Source organism: Protopterus annectens, chromosome 9.part0 (assembly GCF_019279795.1).
Source record: "Protopterus annectens isolate FY-2018-M chromosome 9.part0, PAN1.0, whole genome shotgun sequence".
Taxonomy (NCBI): domain Eukaryota; kingdom Metazoa; phylum Chordata; order Ceratodontiformes; family Protopteridae; genus Protopterus; species Protopterus annectens.
Genome location: NC_056743.1, coordinates 1,766,211,937 through 1,766,233,987, shown reverse-complemented (window position 1 = coordinate 1,766,233,987; position 22,051 = coordinate 1,766,211,937). Strand labels below are relative to the sequence as shown.

Here is a 22,051-nt window from a genome sequence, read left to right as displayed (position 1 = left end):
ACGGATGCAATGGCCTATCCATTTAGAAATAGTCTGTTTTGAGATAGCCCTTCCTTGTCATCCTGCAGCATATGACACTAAAAGTTGCTCAGTCTTTCTGAAAGCTTTAGTTCTCTCCAAGTAGATGTGTAACTGCCTGTGTATGTCCAAAGAATGCAGAAGTCTCTCACCCTTGTTCTGTGGATTAGGATAAAAGGTTGGCAAGCGAATGGTTTGGTTAAGGGCCACACTGGACACCACCTTAGGCATAAATGCAGGGTTTGTCCTCAGAGAAACCCTGTCTGGATGAGAAATGATGAAAGGTTCCACAGCCATGAGTGCTTGTAACTCCGAAACCCGCCTTGCAGAGGTTATTGCTAGGAGCAGAGCTGTTTTCCAGGATAAGAATTTTATATCTGCTGTTGATGCTGGCTGGAAAGGAGGCAGTGTGAGTTTTTCCAAAACATAATTGAGGTCCCAGGCCGGAATTGGTGCTCTCCTTGGGGGCCTAATGTTTATGGCCCCTCTCAGGTACTCTTATTAAAGGATGAGAAAAGATAAGTGGTTCCGTATTGTAATGGGCTAAAATGGCAGTGGCATGAATCTTAATTGAGGAGAAGGAAAGGACTTTGTTCAGCATCTCAGTTAGGTACTGTAAAATCTCAGGGATATTTGGTACACACGTGTCAACGCCTTGTTCCTGGTTCCAAGCACAGAATCTCTTCCATTTTTCTGCATAAGATTTTCTGGTGCTGGGCCTCCTGGCCTCCAAGATAACATCCATACCAGCTTTTGAAAGAGGAGTGTTCTGAATGGCTACATTATCCACGATGCTACCAGATTTAAGGTCCTGAGTTGGCTGTGCAGGATCTGATTGTTTTGTTCGGTCAGCAAGTCAGAAGTTTGAGGCAACATCCATGCTGGACCTTGAGACAAGCTCTTTAGGATTGGGATCCAGTGCTGGCGTGGCCAGTCTGGTGCAATCAGTATAATTTTTGACTTCTCTTGTCTGACCTTTAGAAGTACCCTGGGAAGGAGAGGCAGTGGGGGAAAAACATACACCGTTAGATTTTTCCAGCTGAAGGATAGGGCTTCCACTTTCCATGCTTGCTTGTGATAAATCCTTGTGCAAAATCTCTGCAATTGGCAGTTGTGAGGGGAGGCAAATAGATCTAAGTCTGGGCATCCCCATTTCCTTGTTATCATGCTGAAGACTTGTGGATCCAGTTTCCATTCGTGGGGATCCATGAGGTTTCTGCTTAGTTCGTCTGCCAGAGTATTTGTTTTTCCTGGCAGGAATTGTGCTTGCAGGTGAATTTGAAAAGCCAATGCCATCTCCCATAAGATCATTACTTGTCTGCAGAGGGGGTAGGAATGTGTACCTCCCTGCTTGTTTATGTACCACATGACCGTAGTGTTGTCTGTCTATCAGTAACTGTCCTGGATGATGCAGGTCCTTGAAAGCTGTCAGGGCATTATGAACAGCTAGCATCTCTTTTTGATTGATGTGAAGATGCATCTGGTTTGCAGGCCATGTGCCCTGAATACATTTTCCTGCCATATGGGCCGCCTAGGCATAATCTGATGCATCAGTTGTCAGTGTTTGTCTGGCTGTGAGTAAACTGAATGGCAGACCCTTGTTGTGGTGATAGGCTTCTGCCCACCATCGAAACTCCTGTTGCAGGCAGGGAACGAGTGCAATTACTTGTCTCCGGGCTGTGGCAATGCAGAGTCCAAACACTTTTTAGGTACCACTGTAGTTTCCTCATATGCAGTCTGGCATATGGAATTAGTAGAATGCAAGATGAAATGAAACCCAAGGCCTGCAGGATTTTCCTTGCAGATAAGTGGGTTTTTGTTGCCAATTTCTTGAAGTAAGTAGTCAGATGCTTTTGTTTGTCTGGCATGAGATAAGCCATCTGGGCAGTTGTATTTAAGCTTGCTCCCAGGAAAATTATCTCTTGAGAGGGCACTAGTTTTGATTTCTTTTCATTTACTGTATACCCTAGGCCAATTAGTAATCTTTTCACAAACGCCAGATGCTTCAGAAGAATGTCTGTTCTCTGCTTGAATTAGGCAGTCGTCCAAGTAGGGATATATTTGAATTCCTTTTTGTCTGCAAAATGCAATTACTGGTGCCAGGCATTTTGTGAAGACCCTGGGTGGAGTAGATAAGCCAAAGGGCAGTGCAGAGAATTGGTAATGCATTGAGCCAGCTATGAATCTGAGGTATCCTCTGCATGATTGTCTAATTGGGACATGCAGGTATGCCTCTTTTAGGTCCAAAGTTACGAGCCAAGCCTTCTTGCCCAGCATGGGCAGTAGCTGCTGTAGAGTCAACATCTTGAATTTTGGAACTTCCAGAAACGTATTTAAAATTGACAGGTCCAGTATTGGTCTCCAGGTTTTGTCCTTTCTGGGTACTAGAAAAAGACTGGAGTAAAATCCTTGCCCCTGCTCTTGTGGTACTTGCTGAATGGCCTTCATGTCCATGGGGGCTGTAATTTGTTTTTGTGCCTCTGCCCATTGATTGTGTGGCAGGTCTGGCATACCTTTTGACCTTGGCAGGGTGTGAAAATGGAACCTGTAAGCCTTGGGACACTATGTTCAGGACCCATTTGTCTTGGGTAACCATTTGACAATTTGATTAAAAAAGTGCTAGTTTTCTCCCTAAGGGGGATGCCAAAAGAAAAGTGCTTGGATCTGGTGGAGGAAAGTCATTGGGACTGTTTCCTGTAAGGTTGTGATTTGTCTTCTCTGCGTTTGGAGGTAGGAGCACCCCATTGTTTAGGCCTGTATGAGCCTTGGGGCTGAGATCTACCTCTGCGACATCTCTATCTACCTCTGTGTTCTGTCTGACACTGGAAAGGACCAAATTTTAGAGGGCCAGTTCCTGCTAAACCTGGGTGGCTGCACCTGTAAGAAATCCTTGACTGTCTGCATGGATTTTGCTTTATCCTCCATTTTTTTCAACACCTCCTCTGCTTTAGTACCAGACAAAGTATCATACTGTGATGGTGCATCTAATAATTTTGCTTTAACATGATCAGGCAGATTCTGTTCCTTTAACCAAGCATGCCTTCTAATAACAGAACCTGTAACAGCGGCCCTGCAAGAGGCCTCTAGTGAATCATAACCACATTGCAAAGTATGCTTTCCCACTTGCTCAGCTGCATGCAATAAATCCTGCAATTCCTTGTTCTCTGAACCTTCAGTATTTGTCAACAATTTCTGTTTAAGCAGTGACATTAAATATTGCTGATATTTAAGCATATGAAACTGACAATTTAAAGCCCTTACAGCCAGGGTAGCATAAGTGTAGAATTTTTTCCCCCCATCTGTCTAGAGCCCTAGAATCCCTATCAGAGGGGACAGGGTTTTTTGCAGTGGAAGTTTAACCCCTTTGGGACCCTGAGATATAGTTTCTGGGTCAGCAGCGGGGTTTTTATATAGGAATGTATGAGAATCCCGGACCCTGTAGTACCTGTCTGGCTTAGCAGGTGCAGGGGGTAGAGAGTCAGGGGACAGACCGGACTCTGAAAATACATCTACAATATCCAGGACAGGTGGAATAGCAAGGGGTCTGTGCTGAGGAAGTAGCAGAAAGTCTCTGAGCCTTTTCTTAGATTCAGAATAATCTTGGCTCTCCCAGTGGAAATGCTCCCTCATTGTATGCAGGGTTTCCCCAAAAGAATAATCCTCAGGAGGAGAAGCTGAAGGAATGGATTCTTCAGTATCAGAATCTTCAAGCATGGAGTAATCCTGTTCAGAAGAGGAATCAGAGGAAATAGAAACCTGACCAGAAGAATCATACTCTGTCTCTTGCCTAGGCCTCTTATCAGGAGTGGGATGGGAGCCCCTGATCAAACTAATTAGGTCTTCGGCCATTTTGAGCATCTGTTTTTTAGGTATGGAAGTCTGAGAAGGAGAATACTGTACTTGTTTGTCTTTAGAGCTGCTTTAGTCTTTGTCTTTGAAGCTGAAGATGGCTTAATATATAGCTGTGTAGGTCTGAAGACACCCTCAAAAGCCGATGCCTGCTCAGCAACTCTGGACCCATCTGAGGGAATGATTTCAGAGTGTCCAATACCTTGAGTTTCCAGAGGCCCAGTCGGCTCCACGTGGGAGTCGGAAGCGGCCTGTGGCTCTGAGGTAGCGGGCGCCAGGGGCTGTGAAAGCGCCTCACTGAGAACCGGCGACTGGCCTAGCAGAGGCTTTGTCATCGGTTTTGGACCTCGGATGCCTATCCTTTTCCTTGCGTTTTTTGTAGACTCCAGTTGTCGGCTGGTCCGACAGCATTATATAATTAAATCTTCAGCCAAAGTAATGAAATGCAAAATCGAACAGACGCTTGATAGTGCGTTGGTTAAATCTAGCCAAAACCAACAGCTAGCAACTTTGTGATCAGGGCCTAGGCAAGGAAGGCAGTAAGAGTGAAAATCCTTATGAGGTATTTGCTTCCCACAAGAAATACAATTAACTTTTTCTGACATCGGTCTGGAGCAAGAAAAAAGTTTCCCCAATGGGGTACTTAGCTTTAATGAAGACTTTGGTTCTGAAATTCGGATTTGAAAATCTCAGGAGTCGGCCGATCGGCACTTGCGAACTGCTTTTGCTTCGGACACCGCACGGCAAGAAAGACTGAAGAAAATGGCGTCGGCTGCATCTTTTATACCCCTGGCGCACTGACGTCAGGGAGAGGCGACATCAACAGACGCCGGACCTAGACTTTGGAATTCTGGCCGACTGAGGGTAGCCTGCCAGCAGGATAACCCAAGAGTAATGACTGCAACTGTGAAACATTATGAACATCATGGAGGAAGTTGAGACATATTCGTTAGAGGTGGGTACCAGTGCTGGCGAGGCCAGTCCGGAGCAACTAGGATCATTTTTGTTTTTTCCTGTCTGACTTTTAGTAAGACCTTGGAGAGTATAGGCAGAGGGGGAAGACATAGACTGATAGGTGGCTCCCCCATTTCTGTGTTAACATGCTGAAGATTTGTGGATCCAGTTTCCATTCGTGCGGGTCCATAAGATTTCTGCTTAGGTCGTCTGCCAGATTATTTTGTTTTCCTGGCAGGAATTGAGCTTGAAGATGTATTTCGTAAGTCAAGGTTGTGTTCCACAAGGCCATGGCTAGTCCGCAAAGGGGATAGGAATGTGTACCCCCCGCTTATGTGCCACATAACTGTGGTGTTGTCTGTCTTTATCAGTAGTTGTCCTGGATGAAGCAAGTCCTTGAAGGCTGTCATACCATTCTGAACAGCTAGCATCTCTTTCTGGTTGATATGCAGATGCATTTGGTTTGGGCTCCATTTGACCTGAATGCCTCTCCCCACCAGGTGGACCCCCCAAGCATAGTCTGATGCATCTGTAGTTAGAGTTTGGGTGGCAGGGGGTAGAGTGAATGACAGTCCCTTGTTTTGGTGACATGTCTCTGCCCATCAAAGAAACTCCTGTTGTAAGCAGGGAATGAGGGGAATCATTGTTTCCAGACTGTGACAATGTTGACTCTATAAGCTTATTAGGTACCATTGAAGTTTTCTCATATGCAGTCTCACATAAGGAATTAGTAGAATGCAGGATGCCATGAACCCCAAAGCCTGCAGAATTAGTCTTGCAGATAACTGGGTTTTTGTTACCATTTGTTTGAAGTCTGTTGTCAGTTGCCTTTGTTTGTCTGGCGTAAGGTAAGCCATCTGGGCAGTTGTATTCAAGCTTGCACCCAGGAATGTAATTATTTGAGAGGGCCCCAGTTGTGATTTCTTTTCGTTTATGGTGCACCCTAGGCATGCTAAAAGCCTTTTTACAAATGCCAGATGTTGAAGAACAGTGTCCTTGTCCTCTGCTTGAAAGAGACAGTCGTCCAGATAAGGATAAATTTGAATGCTTCTTTGTCTGCAGAATGCAATTACTGGTGCCAGGCACTTTGTAAAGACCCTGGGCGCAGTAGATACACCAAAGGGCAGTGCAGAGAATTGGCAATGCAAAAAACCTACTTTGAAGCGGAAGTATCTTCTGCATGATTCCCTTTATTGGGATATGCAGGTATGCCTCTTAAGTCTAGAGTTACTAGCCAAGCATTCCTGCCTAGCATAGGCAGTAGCTGTTGTAAAGTCAGCATTTTGAATTTTGGAATGTCCAGGAACGTGTTCAAAATTGATAAGTCCAGTATTGGACACCATGAATTGTCTTTTCTGGGTACTAGGAAAAGTTGAATAAAAACCTTGTCCTTTTTCCTTTTCTGGTACCGGTTGAATAGCCCCCATATCCATGAGGGACATGACTTGTTTCTGGGCCTCTGCCCACTGGTTTTGTGGCAGATCCGGATATCCGTTTGGAATTGGCAAAGTATGGAAATGAAATCTGTACCCCTGGGATACTCTGTTTAATACCCACTTGCCCTGGGTAATTAACTGCCAATTTTGAGCATGAAGTGCTAGTTTTCCCCCCCAAGGGGGCTGCCAAAAGGCAAGTGCTTGGTGATGGTAGAGGAAAGTCATTGAGACTGCTTACTGTAGGGTTGTGCTTTGTTCCCTCCAGTTTTGGAGGTGGAGGCCCCCCATTGTTTTGACCAGTAAGAACCCTGTGATCGTTATCTGGAGCCTTTAGAGCGCCTAGATTTGCCTTGAGTGGCTCTGTTGGACACAGGAAAGGACCAATTTTCAGTAGGCTAGTGTCTACTGAACCTGGGTGGCTGCACTTGCAAGAAATATTTTACCATTTGCATAGATTTAGCTTGGTCTTCCATTTTCTTTAAAACCTCTTCTGCCTTATTACCAAACAGAGTATAATGCTGCAAAGGGGCATCCAACAATTTAGCTTTAACATGATCAGGCAGATTTTGCTCCTTGAGCCAAGCATGCCTTCTAATCACAGATCCAGTAATGGCGGCCCTACAAGAGGCCTCCAAGCAATCAAAACCACATTGCAAAGTATGCTTTCCAACCTATTCTGCTGAATGCAATAATTCCTGTAACTATTTTCCACACAATCAGAAATCAACATAATTTTCTGTTTCAGTAAGCCCATAACATGCTGTTGATATTTAAGTATATGAAACTGGCAGTTTAAGGCCCTAATTGCCAAGGGTGCAGATGTATAAACCTTCTTTCCCCATCTATCCAGTGCCCTGGAATCTCTGTCAGAGGGGGTAGGATTTTTGGCTGTAGAGGCCTTTACACCCTTGGGACCCTGAGAAATAGTCTCAGGATCAGCAGCAGGATTTTTGAAAAGAAATTTGTAGGAGTCAGGAACCCTGTAATATCGGTCTGGCTTACTAGGAGCCGGAGGCAGGGAATCAGGAGCCATGCTTGATTCCGAAAACACATCATCCACAATGTCTAATACAGGAGGTATTGCCAAAGGCCTATACTGAGGAAGAAGAAGGAAACCCCTAAGCCTCTTTTTTGATTCAGAGAAGTTCTGACTCTCCCAGTGAAAATGTTCCCTTAAAGTATGCAAAGTCTCTCCAAAAGAGTAATCCTTAGGAGGAGATGCAGATGGAATGGATTCCTCTACATCAGAATCCTCATAGGGTGGAATAGAAAATTCCTGATCAGAAGAGCAATCAGAAGAAATGGAAACCTGATCTGAATATTCATAATCAGTACCTTGCCTAGGCCTGTTATAGCAGGGGGGGTTGGGAACCCCCTGATCAAGGTAATTAAATCCTCAGCCATTTTGATAATCTGTTTTTTAGGCATAGGGGCCTGAGCACGTGGCTTGTGCGCAACATTTTTAGATGTAGAAGAGGTTTTTGACCTTGTTTTTGAGGCTGGCGTTGGTTTAATATAAAAATGTTGAGGCCTGAAAACACCCTCAGAAGCCAGTGCCTGCTCAGTGGCTCCGGACCCATCCAAGGGAGAGACCTCTGCGGGTTCAATACTTTGAGAATCTCTCGGCATACTGGACTCCGAATGGGTCTTGGTACAGGCCTGTGACTCAAAAGTAGCGGGTATCAGGGGCTGCAAAAGCACCTCACTGAGTAGCGGTGAACCAGCGACTGGCTTAGGAGAAGCTTAGTCAGTTTTGGACCTCAACGGTCTGTCTCTGTCTTTTTCTTTGCGTTTTTTGTGAACTCTGGTAGTCGGATTGTTAAACAACGACATTTCAGGATAATTAAATCTTGAACCAAAATATTCAGAAGTAAAAATATACCGACGCTTAATAGTACGTTGATTAAATCTAGAACAAAACCTGCAGCAAGGCATGTTGTGATCTGGGCCTAGGCAAGGAATACAGTACAAATGAAAATCCTTATGAGGTATTTGCTTCCCACAAGTAATGCAATTATTAACTTTTATTGACATTGGTAAGGAGCAAGAAAAAGTTTCCCTTTTCCCTAACGGGGTACTTAGCTTTAGTTTGAAGACTTTGGTTCTGAAACTCGAAAGCAAAAATTTCAGGAGTCGGCCGACGGGCACTTGCGAACTGCTTCTGCTTCGGGCACCGCGCGGCAAGAAAGACTGAATAAAATGGTGTCGGCTGCATGTTTTATACCCTTGATGACCTGACATCATGGAAGAGGAGATAGCAACCGACGCAGGACCCAAGACTTTGTTATTCAGGCCGACTGAGGGCAACCTGCCAGCAGATTACCCAAATGTAATGACTGCAACAGTGAAACACGAAGAACATCCAGGACTGCAACAGTGAATTAACTCGAACACCTACATTTATGGTAAGTGTACACTACTGTACTACACTTGGATGTCTTCCCAAAGCTGAAGAAGGGTGAAGGCAGTCAAGAAGAGTTGGGGCTGGCTAGTATGCCTTGCAGGACTGCTGTTGCAAAACCTGCCCTGGATTTGGAAAAGATAGGCAGGTGGTAATGCTTGGTGAAGGTGTGTACAGAACTTCCAGGTAGCAGCTTCCAGGATGTCCCTGGTAGGGACTCCCTGAGAAATTCTGTAGAGGTAGACATTGCCCTAGTGGAATGTGTTCTGACCCCCTGAGGGGTTGGTTTCCCATGGTGCTTGTAGCAGAAATGGATGCAGTGTGCTATCCATTTGGAAACTGTTTTGAAATGGCCTTGCCCTCTGCCCCTGTTGCAAAGCTGACTAGTAACTAGTCAGATTTTCTGAAGGGCTTAGGCCTATCAAGGTAGAATCTGAGCTGTCTGTGCACGTTCAAGGAGTGCAGGATCCTTTCCCCTTTATTCTGAGGATTAGGGAAAAAAGTGGGCAAATTGATGGATTGGTTTAGAGCCACGCTGGTCACCACTTTAGGTATAAAGGAAGGGTTAGTCCTGAGGGAAACCCAGTCAGCATGGAAAATAATGAAGGGTTGCCACAGCCATAAGTGCTTGGAGCTCAGACACTCTTCTACTTGAAGTGATGGCCAGAAGCAAGGCTGTTTTCCAAGAGAGGAATTTTAACTCTGCTGACGCTGCAGGTTCAAAGGGGGGGGGGGGGATCGTGAACTTTTCCAGTACAAAGTTAAGGTCCCAAGCAGGGGTGGATGCTCTCCTAGGCGGCCTTAAGCTATCTGCCCCTCTCAGGAATTGTTTGCTAAGAGGGTGCGAGAAGACAGGTGGCTCCGTGTTGTAATGAGCCGACATGGCTGAGGCATGTATCTTAATGGAGAAGGACAGGTCTCTGTGGAGTAGATCTGCTAAGTAATCCAGGATTAGAGGCAGGGAGGGCAGAGTTGTGTCCTCCCCTTTAGATTGAATCCAGGAGCAGTACCTTTTCCACTTATCAGCAAAGGATTTTCTTGTACGGGTCTTCTGGCTTCAAGAATGACATCCAGCACCTGTTTGCTTAGGGTTTCTTGGGGAGAATTCAAGGATTAAGCCAGGCTGCAAAATTTAGGGTTTGCAGTTGCGGATGCAAAATCTGTCCCTCCTGCTGAGAGAGCAGGGTTGGGTTCTGTTGTAGGTGCCATGGTGGCACCAGTGACAGGCTGTGCAGGAGTGGGTACTAGTGCTGGAGTGGCCAGTCCGGGGCGATCAAAATTGTCCTTGATCTGCCTTGTCTTATCCTGAGTAATACTCTTGAGAGAAGGGGCAAAGGCATAGATTGAGAGCTTTACCCACTGAAAAGAAACTGCATCCACTTTCCAGGCCTTGCTGTGAGGGTTCCTGGTGCAGAATTTGCTGAGCTGGTGGTTGTGGGGGGAGGCAAAGAGATCCACCTCTGGGGTCTCCCATTTCTGAATCAGAAGGTTGAAGGTGCTAGACTCCAATTGCTACTCGTGTGGGTCTAGGAGATTTCTGCTTAAGTCATCTGCCAGTGAGTTTTGTTTGCCTGGCAGGAATTGAGCTTGCGGTGCAGAATTTGCTGAGCTGGTGGTTGTGGGGGGAGGCAAAGAGATCCACCTCTGGGGTCTCCCATTTCTGAATCAGAAGGTTGAAGGTGCTAGACTCCAATTGCTACTCGTGTGGGTCTAGGAGATTTCTGCTTAAGTCATCTGCCAGTGAGTTTTGTTTGCCTGGCAGGAATTGAGCTTGCAGATGGACTTGCATGTCCAAGGCCGTGTTCCACAGGGACATGGCTAATCTGCAGAGTGGGTAAGAGTGGGTTCCCTCCTGCTTGTTGATGTACCCCATAACTGTGGTGTCTGTTTTTATTAGAAGTTGTCCCGGAAAGAGTAGGGATCTAAAGGCTGTCAGGGCATTCTGCACAGCTAGCATCTCTTTTTGATTGATGTGCAGATAAATTTGACTTGGGCTTCAGTGGCCCTGAATGTATTTGCCGTCCATGTGTGCTCCCAGGCATAGTCTGATGCATCTGTGGTTAGGGTCTGGGCGGCAGAGTTGAGTAAATGGCAGCCCCTTGTTGTGGTTGCATGCTTCTGCCCACCAAAGAAACTGTCCTTAGACAGGGTATGATAGGAATGACTGTTTCCAGGTCCCGAGAATGTTGACACCAAAGACTTTTCAAGTACCATTGAAGTTTCCTCATATGCAGTCTTGCATGTGGAATTAGCAGTATACATGCGGCCATGAACCCTAGGGGTCTGCAATATTTTTCTGGTGGATAGCTGGGTTCTGGTGGCCATTAGTTTGAAGTAGGCTGTCAGACAGACTTGTTTTTCTGAAGTGAGGAATGCCATCTGGGATGCTGTGTCCAAGCTTGCTCCCAGGAATACAATCTTTTGACTGGGTACCAGTTTTGATTTCTTTTCGTTGATGGTGTACCCCAAGGAAGTGGGAAGGATTTTCACAAATGTCAGGTGCTGCAACAGCAATTCCTGACTGCCAGTCCGAAATCAGGCAGTCGTCCAAGTACGGGTAAATTTGAATATTTCTCTGCCTGCAGTAAGCAATGGCTGGAGCCAGGCATTTTGTGAAAACTCTGGGTGCAGTGGATAAGCCAAAGGGAAGTGCAGAGAACTTGATAATGCACAGATCCGGCCCTGAAATGTTGATACTTCCTGTACGATTCCCTTATAGGGATGTGCAGATAGGCTTCTTTTAATTCTAGAATGACTAACCAGGAATCCTTGGCTAGCATAGGTAGAAGATGTTGCAGGGTAAGCATTCTGAATTTTGGTACCACCAGGAAGGTGTTGAGAATTGAAAGATCCAGGATTGGGCACCAAGAGCCCTCTTTTCTGGGGTACCAGGAAGAGTCTGGAATAGAATCCTTGACCTATCTGTTCTACTGGAACTGGCTAAATAGCTCTGACGGAGAACAGGGTAAGAAGTTGGCTTTGAGCCTCTGCTCACTGGTTTGGAGGAAGGTCTGGGAACCCTCTTGGGGTTGGCAGTGAGTGGAAGTAAAATTTGTACCCCTGGGATACAATGTTGAAGACCCATCGGTCTTGTGTGATGGACATCCATTTTTTTTGCATGAAGGGCAAGTTTTCCTCCTAGGGGCACCAGCAATTGGACAGGGATGGGGAGTGGAGTAGAGATGTCATTGTGAGTTTTTACCGTAAGGAGGTGGCTTACCACTCCCTGCTTTGGAGGGTGGGGGCACTCCTTTGCGTAGATCGCTGCATACCCTGAGACTGTAGTCTGGGTGGTCTGTTTCCCCTGGGTCTGGCTTGAAATGGCCTGGAGGGGGCTAGAAAGGACCAGTGTTTGGAAGGGCAATGCCTACTGAATCTAGGGAGTTGCACTTTTAAGAATTATTTAACAGTCTGCATAGACTTAGCTTTTTCTTCCATCTTTTAAGAACTTCTTTGGTGCCAAACTGTCCTTGTTCAAAGGAACGTCTAGTAACTTTGATATGACATTGTCTGGCAAAGTCTGCTCCCTGAGCCAAGCATGTCTTCTCAGTACAGAACCAGTGATTGCTGCCCGGCACTATGCTTCTAGAGCATCAAAGCCACAATGCAAAGTATGCTTGCTGATTTGGCTTGCAGAGTGCATAACCTCCTGCAATTCTTTATTTTCTGCACAGTCAGTAAAGGTAGCCACTTGTTGCTGAATTTCCATAATATGTTGCTGTGAAAAGTACAGTTGTGTACACTTACCATAAATGTAGATGTTAGAGTGTATTCACTGTTGCAGTCATTACATTTGGGTAATCTGCTGGCAGTTTGCCCTCAGTCGGCCTGAATTCCAAAGTCTTGGGTCCTGCGTCGGTTGCTGTCTTCTGTTCCATGACGTCCGGTCGTCAGGGGTATAAAGCATGCAGACAACGCCATTTTCTTTAGTTTTTCTTGCCCCCGATGTCAGGTGACCACAAAAAGGTAGCATACATACACATGCATTGATATAAACTTTACCTTCATCTGCATGCAAATACACCACATTGGTTATAGGAGATAGAGAAGGAAAGATAAACTGTAGAAAGACAGGGGGATGGCGGGAGGGTAACCTGGACTACAACCGTGAATACACTCGAACATCTACATTTATGGTAAGTGTACACAACTGTACTATGTTCTTCATGTTTCTCTGTTGCAGTCATTACATTTGGGTAGAATCCCAAAGCTATGGTTGGGAGGCTGGAGCTAAACAGCATTAGGTGAGGCTATAAGGCCCTGCAGCACTGCAGTGGCAAAGCCTGCCCTGGACTTAGAGTAGAGAGACAAATGGTAATGCTTTGTAAAGGTGTGAAAAGAACTCCAAGTAGCAGCCTCTAGAATGTCCTTGGTTGGTACTCCTCGGAGAAAGGCTGCTGAAATAGCTGCAGCCCTGGTGGAGTGAGTCCTAATGCCATTGGGCACAGGTTTGCCATGGTGTAAGTAGTAGAAACGAATGCAATGGCTTATCCATAATGAAATTGTCTGCTTTAATAGCCTTTCCCTCTGATCCTGCAGCATATGACACTAGTAATTGCCCAGTTTTTCTTAGAGCTTTAGTCCTGCTCAAGTAGAATCTTGGCTGTCTGTGTACGTCCAAGGAATGCAGAATTCTCTCCCCTTTGTTCTGCGGATTTGGATAAAAAGTTGGCAAATGAATTGTTTGGTTAAGAGCCACATTGAAAATGACCTTAGGCATAAAAGTAGGATTTGTCCTCAGAGACACCCTGTCTGGGTAAAATATGATAAAAGGCTCTACAGCCATGAGGGCCTATAGCTCTGAAACTCTCCTTGCTGAAGTAATTGCTAGTAGCAGAGCCGTCTTCCATAAGAACTTTATATCAGCGGTAGCAGCTGGTTCAAATGGAGGCAGGGTGAGCTTTTCCAACACAATTGAGGTCCCATGCAGGTAATGGTGATCTTCTAGGAGGCCTTAAATGTCTGGCTCCTCTAAGATACTGCTTTAGTAACGGATGAGAAAAGATTGGTGGCTCAGTATGCTCAGTATTGTAATGAGCCGAAATGGCAGAGGCATGGATTTTGATTGATGAAAAAGATAGGCCTTTGTCAAGCATCTCAGTTAAGTATTGTAATATCTGAGGAATATGCAGTTCTGCTTTATCAGTTCCTTGTGCTCGATTCCAAGCACAAAATGTCATCTGTATTATTACAGGATTAGCCATGCTGCCAGGTTCAGCGCCTGTAGTTGATTGTGCAGGATCTGACTGTTTTGCTGGGACAGTAGTTGTGGTTTTTGAGGCAAGGTCCAAGCTGGGTATTGAGACAAGTTCCTTAGGATTGGGTACCAGTATTGGCGGGGCCAGTCCGGGGCAATTAATATCACCTTTGGCTTCTCTTGTCTGACTTTTAGGAGGACCTTGGGTAGAAGAGGCAGAGGAGGAAAGGCGTAAACTGATAGGTTTTTCCAACTGAAGGATAGGGCGTCCACTTTCCATGCTTGTCTGTGACCAGTCCTTGTGCAGAATCTTTTCAGTTGATAATTTTGAGGAGAAGCAAATAGGTCTATGTCTGGGCTTCCCCATTTCTCTGCTATCATGCTGAAGACTTGTGGATTTAGTTTCCACTCGTGAGGATCCATAAGGTTTCTGCTTAAATAGTCTGCCAGAGTGTTCTGTTTTCCTGGCAGGAATTGAGCTTGAAGATTTATTTGGTAGGTCAAAGCTGTGTCCCACAGTGCCATGGCTAATCTACAAAGGAGGTATGAGTGTGCGCCCCCTTGCTTGTTTATATACCACATGACTGTGGTGTTGTCCGTCTTTATCAGTAGTTGTCCTGGATGAAGTAAGTCCTTGAAGGCTGTTAGGGCATTTTGAACAGCTAGCATCCCTTTCTGGTTGATATGCAGATGCATTTGATTTGGTGCCCATATGCCCTGAATGCATCATCCTGCCATGTGGGCCCCCCGGCATAATCTGATGCATCTGTTGTTAAGGTTTGGCTGGCAGGGGATAGAGTGAAGGGCCATCCCATGTTTTGGTAACAGGCCTTTGCCCACCATAGAAACTCCTGTTGCAGGCAGGGGAATGAGAGAAATCATGGTTTCCAGACTGTGCGAATGTTGACTCCATAAACTTTTTAGATACCACTGAAGTTTCCTCATATGCAGTCTTGCATATGGAATTAGTAGGATGCAGGATGCCATGAAGCCCAAAGCCTGCAGAATTTGTCTTGCAGAAGACTGGGTTTTTGTTGCCATCAGCCTGAAGTAAGTAGTCAGTTGCCTTTGTCTGGCGTGAGGTAAGCCATTTGGGCAGTTGTATGCAAGGTTGCACCAAGGAATGTTATCTTTTGAGAGGGTACCAGTCGTGATTTATTTTCATTTATTGTGTACCCTAGGCATGCTAGAAGCCTTTTCACAAATGCCAGGTGTTGTAGAAGAGTGTCCTTGTTCTCTGCTTGAATGAGACAGTCATCCAAGTAAGGATATATTTGAATACTTCTTTGTCTGCAAAATACAATTACTGGTGCCAGGCACTTTGTAAAGACCCTGGGCGCAGTAGATAAGCCAAAGGGCAGTGCAGAGAATTGGTAATGCATTAAGCCAGCCTTGAATCTGAGGTATCTTCTGCACGACTGTCTTATTGGGACATGCAGGTATGCCTCTTTTAGGTCTAAAGTCACCAGCCAAGCATTCCTGCCCAGCATGGGCAAAAGCTGTTGCAAAGTGAGCATTTTGAATTTTGGAATGACCAGGTATGTGTTCAAAATCGATAAATCCAGTACTGGCCACCAGGCCTTGTCCTTTCTGGGTACCAAGAACAGTCGAGTAAAAACCTTGTCCTTTTTCCTGTTCTGGTACTGTCTGAATGGCCCCCATATCCATGAGGGACGTAACCGGTTTCTGTGTCTCTGCCTATTGGTTTTTTTGGCAGGTCTGGCCAACCATTTGTCATTGACAGAGTGTGGAAATGGAATCTGTATCCCTGTGATATGATGTTTAGTACCCACTTGTCCTGGGTTATTAACTGCCAATTTTGAGAAAAAAGTGCTAATTTTCCCCCATGGGTGCTGCCAAAAGATAAGTGCTTGGTGTAGGCAGAGGGAAATCATCGGGATTGCTTTCTGTAGGTTTGTGCTTTATCTCCACCAGATTTGGAGGTGGATGAGCCCCATTGCTTTGACCTGTACGAGTCTTGAGCCTGGTACCCTTAGGGTGTCTGGATGTGCCCCTTTGAGCTCTGTCTGACACAGGAAAGGACCATTTTTTTGTAGGCCAGTGTCTACTGAATCTAGGCGGCTGCACTTGTACGAAATCTTTAACAGTTTTCATAGACTTAGCTTCGTCTTCCATTTTCTTTAAAACCTCTTCTGCCTTAATACCAAAGAATCATGCTGTAAAGGTGCATCTAGCAATTTAGCTTTAACATGATCAGACAAATTTTGTTCCTTTAACCAGGCATGCCTCCTGATCACAGATCCAGTAACTGCGTCCCTGCAGGAGGCCTCTAAAGAATAAAAAAGTACAGTTGTGTACCTACCCATAAATGTAGATGTTCGAGTGTATTCACTATTGCCATCATTACACTTGGGTTATCCTGCTGGCAGGCCACCGGCAGTCGGCCTGAATTCCAAAGTCCAGGTCCGGCGTCGGTTGCTGTCACCTCTTCCCTGACGTCAGTGCGCCAGGGGTATAAAAGATGCAGCAGACATCTTTTTCTTCAGTTTTTCTTGCCCCAGATGTCAGGTGCCCCCAAAAAGGTAGGCTAAAAATTTATGCCAATAAGTATGCATGCAAAAACAAACATTTCCTTCATCTACAAGCAAATACACCATAGGTTGTATAGGATAGAGAAGTTCAGATAAGTCCCAGCAAAGAAAAGGGGAATGGTGGGTGGGTAACCTGGACTGCAACAGTGAATACACGCGAACATCTACATTTATGGTAGGTACACAACTGTACTATGTTCATCGTGTTTCACTGTTGCAGTCATTACACTTGGGTTGAATCCCAAAGCTGAGGTAGGGAGGCTTGCCCTAAACAGGATTAGAAGAGGCTATAAGGCCCTGCAAAACTGCAGTGGCAAAGCCTGCTCTGGATATAGAGTAGAGAGGTAAATGGCAGTGCTTTGTGAAAGTGTACACTGAACTCCAAGTTGCAGCCTCTAAAATGTCTTTGGTTGGTACCCCTCTGAGGAAGGCTGCTGCTCTGGTAGAATGTGGTCTAATGTCCTTAGGCATTGATTTGCCATGTTGTGAATAACAGAACTGAATACAGTGACCTATCCATTTTGAAATAGTCTGCTTTGAGATAGGCTTTCCTTGTGATCCTGCAGCATATGCCACTAAGAGTTGCTCAGTCTTTCTGAAAGCTTTAGTTCTGTCCAAGTAGAAGAGTAGCCGTCTGTGTATGTCCAAAGAATGCAGGAGCCTCTCACCCTTAATTCTGTGGGTTTGGATAAAAAGTTGGCAAATGAATGGTTTGGTTAAGGGTCACACTGGACACTACCTTCGGCATAAATGTAGGGTTAGTCCTCAGAGAAACCCTGTCTGGATGGAAAATTATGAAAGGTTCCGCAGCCATGACAGCCTGTAACTCTGAAACTCGTCTTGCACAGGTTATTGCTAGGAGCAGAGCTGTTTTCCAAGATAAGAACTTTATTTCAGCTGTACTGGCTGGCTCAAAAGGCGGCAGTGTAGGTTTCTCAAAGACATAATGGAGGTCCCATGTAGGTATTGGTGCTCTCCTTGGAGGTCTTATGTTTTTGACCCCTCAGAGGTACTGCCTTAGTAATGGGTGAGAAAAAATAGGTGGTTCTGTATTGTAATGAGCTGAAATGGCAGCGGCATGGATTTTAATTGATGAGAAGGATAGGCCTTTGTCCAGCATCTCAGTTAGGTATTGTAAAATCTGAGGAATATTTGGTACCAGCGTGTCAATTCCTTGTGCCTGGTTCCAAGCACAGAATCTCTTCCATTTTTCTGCATAAAATTTTCTGGTACTTTGCCTCCTGGCCTCCAAAATAACATCCATCACTGCTTTAGAGAGAGGTGTGTGTGTTCTGAATGGCTACATTATTCGCCATGCTGCCAGATTTAGGGTCCTGAGTTGGCTGTGCAGGATCAGATTGTTTCATTGGGTCAGTAAATGAGGAATCAGAGGCAAGGACCAGGCTGGGCCTTGAGACAAGCTCTTTAGGATTGGGTTATCAGTGCTGGCGGGGCCAGTCTGGGGCAATTAGAATCATTTTTGTCTTCTCTTGTCTGACCTTTAGGAGTACCTTGGGAAGGAGAGGCAGAGGAGGAAAGGTGTATACTGTTAGGGCTTTCCAGCTGAATGATAGAGCATCCACTTTCCATGCTTGCTTGTGATAAGCCCTTGTGCAGAATTTCTGTAGTTGGCAGTTGTGAGGGGAGGCAAAAAAAAGATCTATGTCTGGGCATCCCCATTTCCTTGTTATCATGCTGAAGACTTGTGGATCAGGTTTCCACTCGTGGGGATCCGTAATGTTTCTGCTTAGTTCATCTGCCAGAGTATTTTTCTTTCCTGGAAGGAATTGTGCTTGCAAATGTACTTGATAAGTCAATGCTGTGTCCCACAAAGTCATGGCTTGTCTGCAGAGGGGGTAGGAAAGTGTGCCTCCCTGCTTGTTTATCTACAACTGTAGTATTGTCCGTCCTTATCAGTAGTTGTCCTGGACGAAAAAAGTCCTTGAAAACTGTCAGGGCATTTTGAACAGTTAGCATCTCTTTTTGATTGATATGAAGATGCATTTGGCTTGAGGGCCATGTGCCCTGAATACATTTTCCTGCCATGTGGGCCCCCCAGGCATAATCTGAAGCATCTGTTGTTATTGACTGCCTGGCTGTGGGTAGGTTGAATGGCTGTCCCTTGTTGAGGTGACAGGACTGTGCCCACCATCAAAACTCCTGTTGAAGGCAATGAATGAGGGTAATCAATGTTGCCAGGTTGTGGCAATGTTGAGTCCAAACACTTTTTAGATACCATTGTAGTTTCCTCACATGCAGTTTGGCATATGGAATTAGCAGGATGCAGGATGCCATGAAGCCCAAGGCCTGCAGAACTTTTCTTGCAGTTAACTGGGTCTTTGTTGCCAACATTGTGAAGTAAGAAGTCAGTTGCCTTTGTTTGTCTGGTGAGAGATAAGCCATCTGGGTAGTTCTATTTAAGCTTGCACCCAGGAATATTATCTCTTGAGAGAGTACTAATTTTGATTTATTTTCATTTACTGTGTACCCTAGGCATATCAACAGTCTTTTTACAAACGCCAGGTGTTCTAGTCCTTGTTCTCTACTTGAATTAGGCAATCGTCTAAGTAAAGATATATTTGAATTCCTTTTTGTTTGCAATATGCAATTACTGGTGCCAGGCATTTTGTTAAGACCCTGGGCGCAGTAGATAAGACAAATGGCACTGCAGAGAATTGGTAGTGCATTGAGCCAGTTATGAATCTGAGGTATGTTCTGCAAGATTGTCTGACTGGTACATGCAGGTATGCCTCTTTTAGGTCCAAAGTTACAAGCCAAGACTTCTTGCCCAGCATGGGCAGAAGCTGCTGCAAAGTCAACATTTTGAATTTTGGAATGTCCAGAAAAGTATTTAGACTAGACAGGTCCAGTATTGGTCTCCATGCTTTGTCCTTTGGGGTACCAAGAAAAGTCTTGAGTAAAATCCTTGTCCCTGCTCTTGCTGTGGTACTGGCTGAATGGCCCTCATGTCCATGAGGGATGAAACTTGTTTTTGTGTCTCTGCCCATTGATTGTGTGGCAGGTCCGGCATACCTTTTGCCCTTGGCAGGGTGTGAAAATGGAACCTGTAGCCCTGGGACACTATATTCAAGACCCATTTGTCCTGGGTGATCATGTGCCAGTTTTGAGAAAAAAGCACTAGTTTTCCCCCTAAGGGGGCTGCCAAAAGATAAGTGCTTGGTGCTGGCAGAGTGAAGCCATCGGGACTGTTTCCTGTATGGCTGTGATTTGTCTTCTCCGCTTTTGGAGGTAGAAGCACCCCACTGTTTAGGCCTGTATGAGACCTGGGGTTGAGATCTGCCTCTAGGGCGTCTGTATCTGCCTCTTTTTGTGGTCTGTCTGACACTGGAAAGGACCAGCTCTTTGTAGGCCAGCTCCTGCTAAATCTGGGTGGCTGTACCTGTAAGAAATCCTTTACTGTTTGCATGGATTTCGCTTTGTCCTCCATTTTCTTCAACACCTCCTCTGCTTTAACACCAAATAAAGTATCATGCTGTAGTGGAGCATCCAGTAATTTTGCTTTAACATGATCAGGTAGAATCTGTTCCTTTAGCCAAGCATGCCTCCTAATGACAGAACCCGTAACTGCGGCAATGCAAGAGGCCTTTAAAGAATCAAAACCACATTGCAATGTATGCTTTCCCACTTGTTCAGTTGCATGCAATAAATCCTGCATTTCATTATTTTCTGCACAATCAGAATTTGCCAACATTTTCTGTTTTAGCAGTGACATTAAGTATTGCTGATATTTAAGCATATGAAATTGACAATTTAAGGCCCTCATAGCCAAAGTAGCAGAAGTGTAAATTTTTTTCCCCCATCTGTCTAGTGCCCTAGAATCCCTGTCAGAGGGGATAGGGTTTTATGCAGTAGAAGCCTTGACCCCTTTGGGACCCTGAGAAATAGTTTCTGAATCAGCAGCAGGGTTTTTATAAAGAAATTTATGTGAGTCTGGAACCCTGTAGTATCTGTCTGGTTTTACAGGGGCAGGGGGTAAAGTCAGGAGGAAGGGAAAATACATCATCCACAATGTCTAACACAGGGGGAATAGCAAGTGGCCTGTGCTGAGGTAGTAAAAGAAAATCTCTAAGCCTTTTCTTTGAATCTGAGTAGTCTTGGCTCTCCCAGTGGAAGTGCTCCCTCATGGTTTGCAGGGTTACCCCAAAAGAAAAATCCTCAGGAGGAGAGGCTGAAGGAATAGATTCTTCAGCATCAGACTCCTCATAGGAAGGAAGAGAATATTCCTGCTCAGAAGAGGAATCAGAGGAAATGGAAACCTGATCTGAAGATTCATATTCTGTCTCTTACCTAGGCCTCTTATCAGGAGGGGGATGGGAACCCCTGATCAAGGTAATAAGGTCTTCGGCCATTTTGAGCATCGGTTTTTTAGGCATGGAAGTCTGTCCAGGAGAATGCTGTACTTGTCTCTGTCTTTAGAGCTGCTTTAGTCTTTGCTTTAGAAGCTGAAGAAGGCTTTACATACAACTGTGTAGGTCTGAAAACACCCTCAGAAGCAGATGCCTGCTCAGCGGCTCCAGACCCATCTGAGGGAATAGTTTCCGAGTGTCCAATACCTTGAGTATCCAGAGGCCTAGCTGGCTCCACGTGGGAATCAGCAGCGGCCTGTGGCTCTGAGGTAGCGGGCGTCAGGGGCTGCGAAAGCACCTCACTGAGAACCGGCGACTGGCTTAGCGGAAGCCTCGTCGTCGGTTTTGGACCTCAGATGCCTGTCCTTTTCCTTGTGCTTTTTATAAACTCCGGTCGTCGTTTTTTCCGACGGCATCATATAATTGAATCTTCAGCCAAAGTAATGAAAGGCAAAATCATACCGATGCTTAATAGTGCATTGGTTAAATCTAGCGTAAAACCGACAGCTAGCAACGTTGTGATCAGGGTCTAGGCAAGGAATACAGTAAGAATGAAAATCCTTAGGAGGTATTTGCTTCCCACAAGAAATACAATTGTTAACTTTTTCTGACATCGGTCTGGAGCAAGAAAAAAAAGTTTCCCCAATGGGGTACTTAGCTTTAATGAAGACTTCGGATCTGAAATTCGATTTTGAAAATCTCAGGAGTTAGCCGACTGGCACTTGCAAACTGCTTTTGCTTCGGGCACCATGCGGCAAGAAAGACTGAAGAAAATGGTGTCGGCTGCATCTTTTATACCCCTAGCACACTGACATCAGGGAAGAGGCGACAGCAACCGACGCCGGACCTAGACTTTGGAATTCGGGCCGACTGCGGGTGGCCTGCCAGCAGGATAACCCAAGTGCAATGACTGCAACAGTGAAATACGATGAACATCCACATTGCAAAGTATGCTTTCCAACTTGTTCAGCTGCATGCAATAATTCCTGCAATTCCTTATTTTCTGCACATTCTGAAATCAACATCATTTTCTATTTCAGCAATCCCATAACATGTTGTTGGTACTTAAGCATATGAAATTGACAGTTTAAGGCTCTGATTGCCAAGGTTGCAGATGTATAAACCTTTTTTCCCCATCTGTCCAGTGCCATTGAATCTCTGTCGGAGGGGGTAGGGTTTTTTGCTGTTGAGGCCTTAATTCCCTTTGGACCCTGTGAAACAGTTTCAGGATCAGCAGCAGGGTTTCTAAATAAAAGTTTATGAGAGTCAGGGACCCT

The 22,051-nt window shown here is 45.3% G+C and overlaps 1 protein-coding gene across 4 annotated transcripts in view; it reads right to left on the bottom strand.

The window, feature by feature from the left end:
• The window catches only part of PRKCSH (protein kinase C substrate 80K-H), a 1,389,498-nt gene that overhangs the window by 808,636 nt on the left and 558,811 nt on the right, over positions 1 to 22,051 (bottom strand). The gene's annotated exons all lie outside the window — the stretch shown is intronic.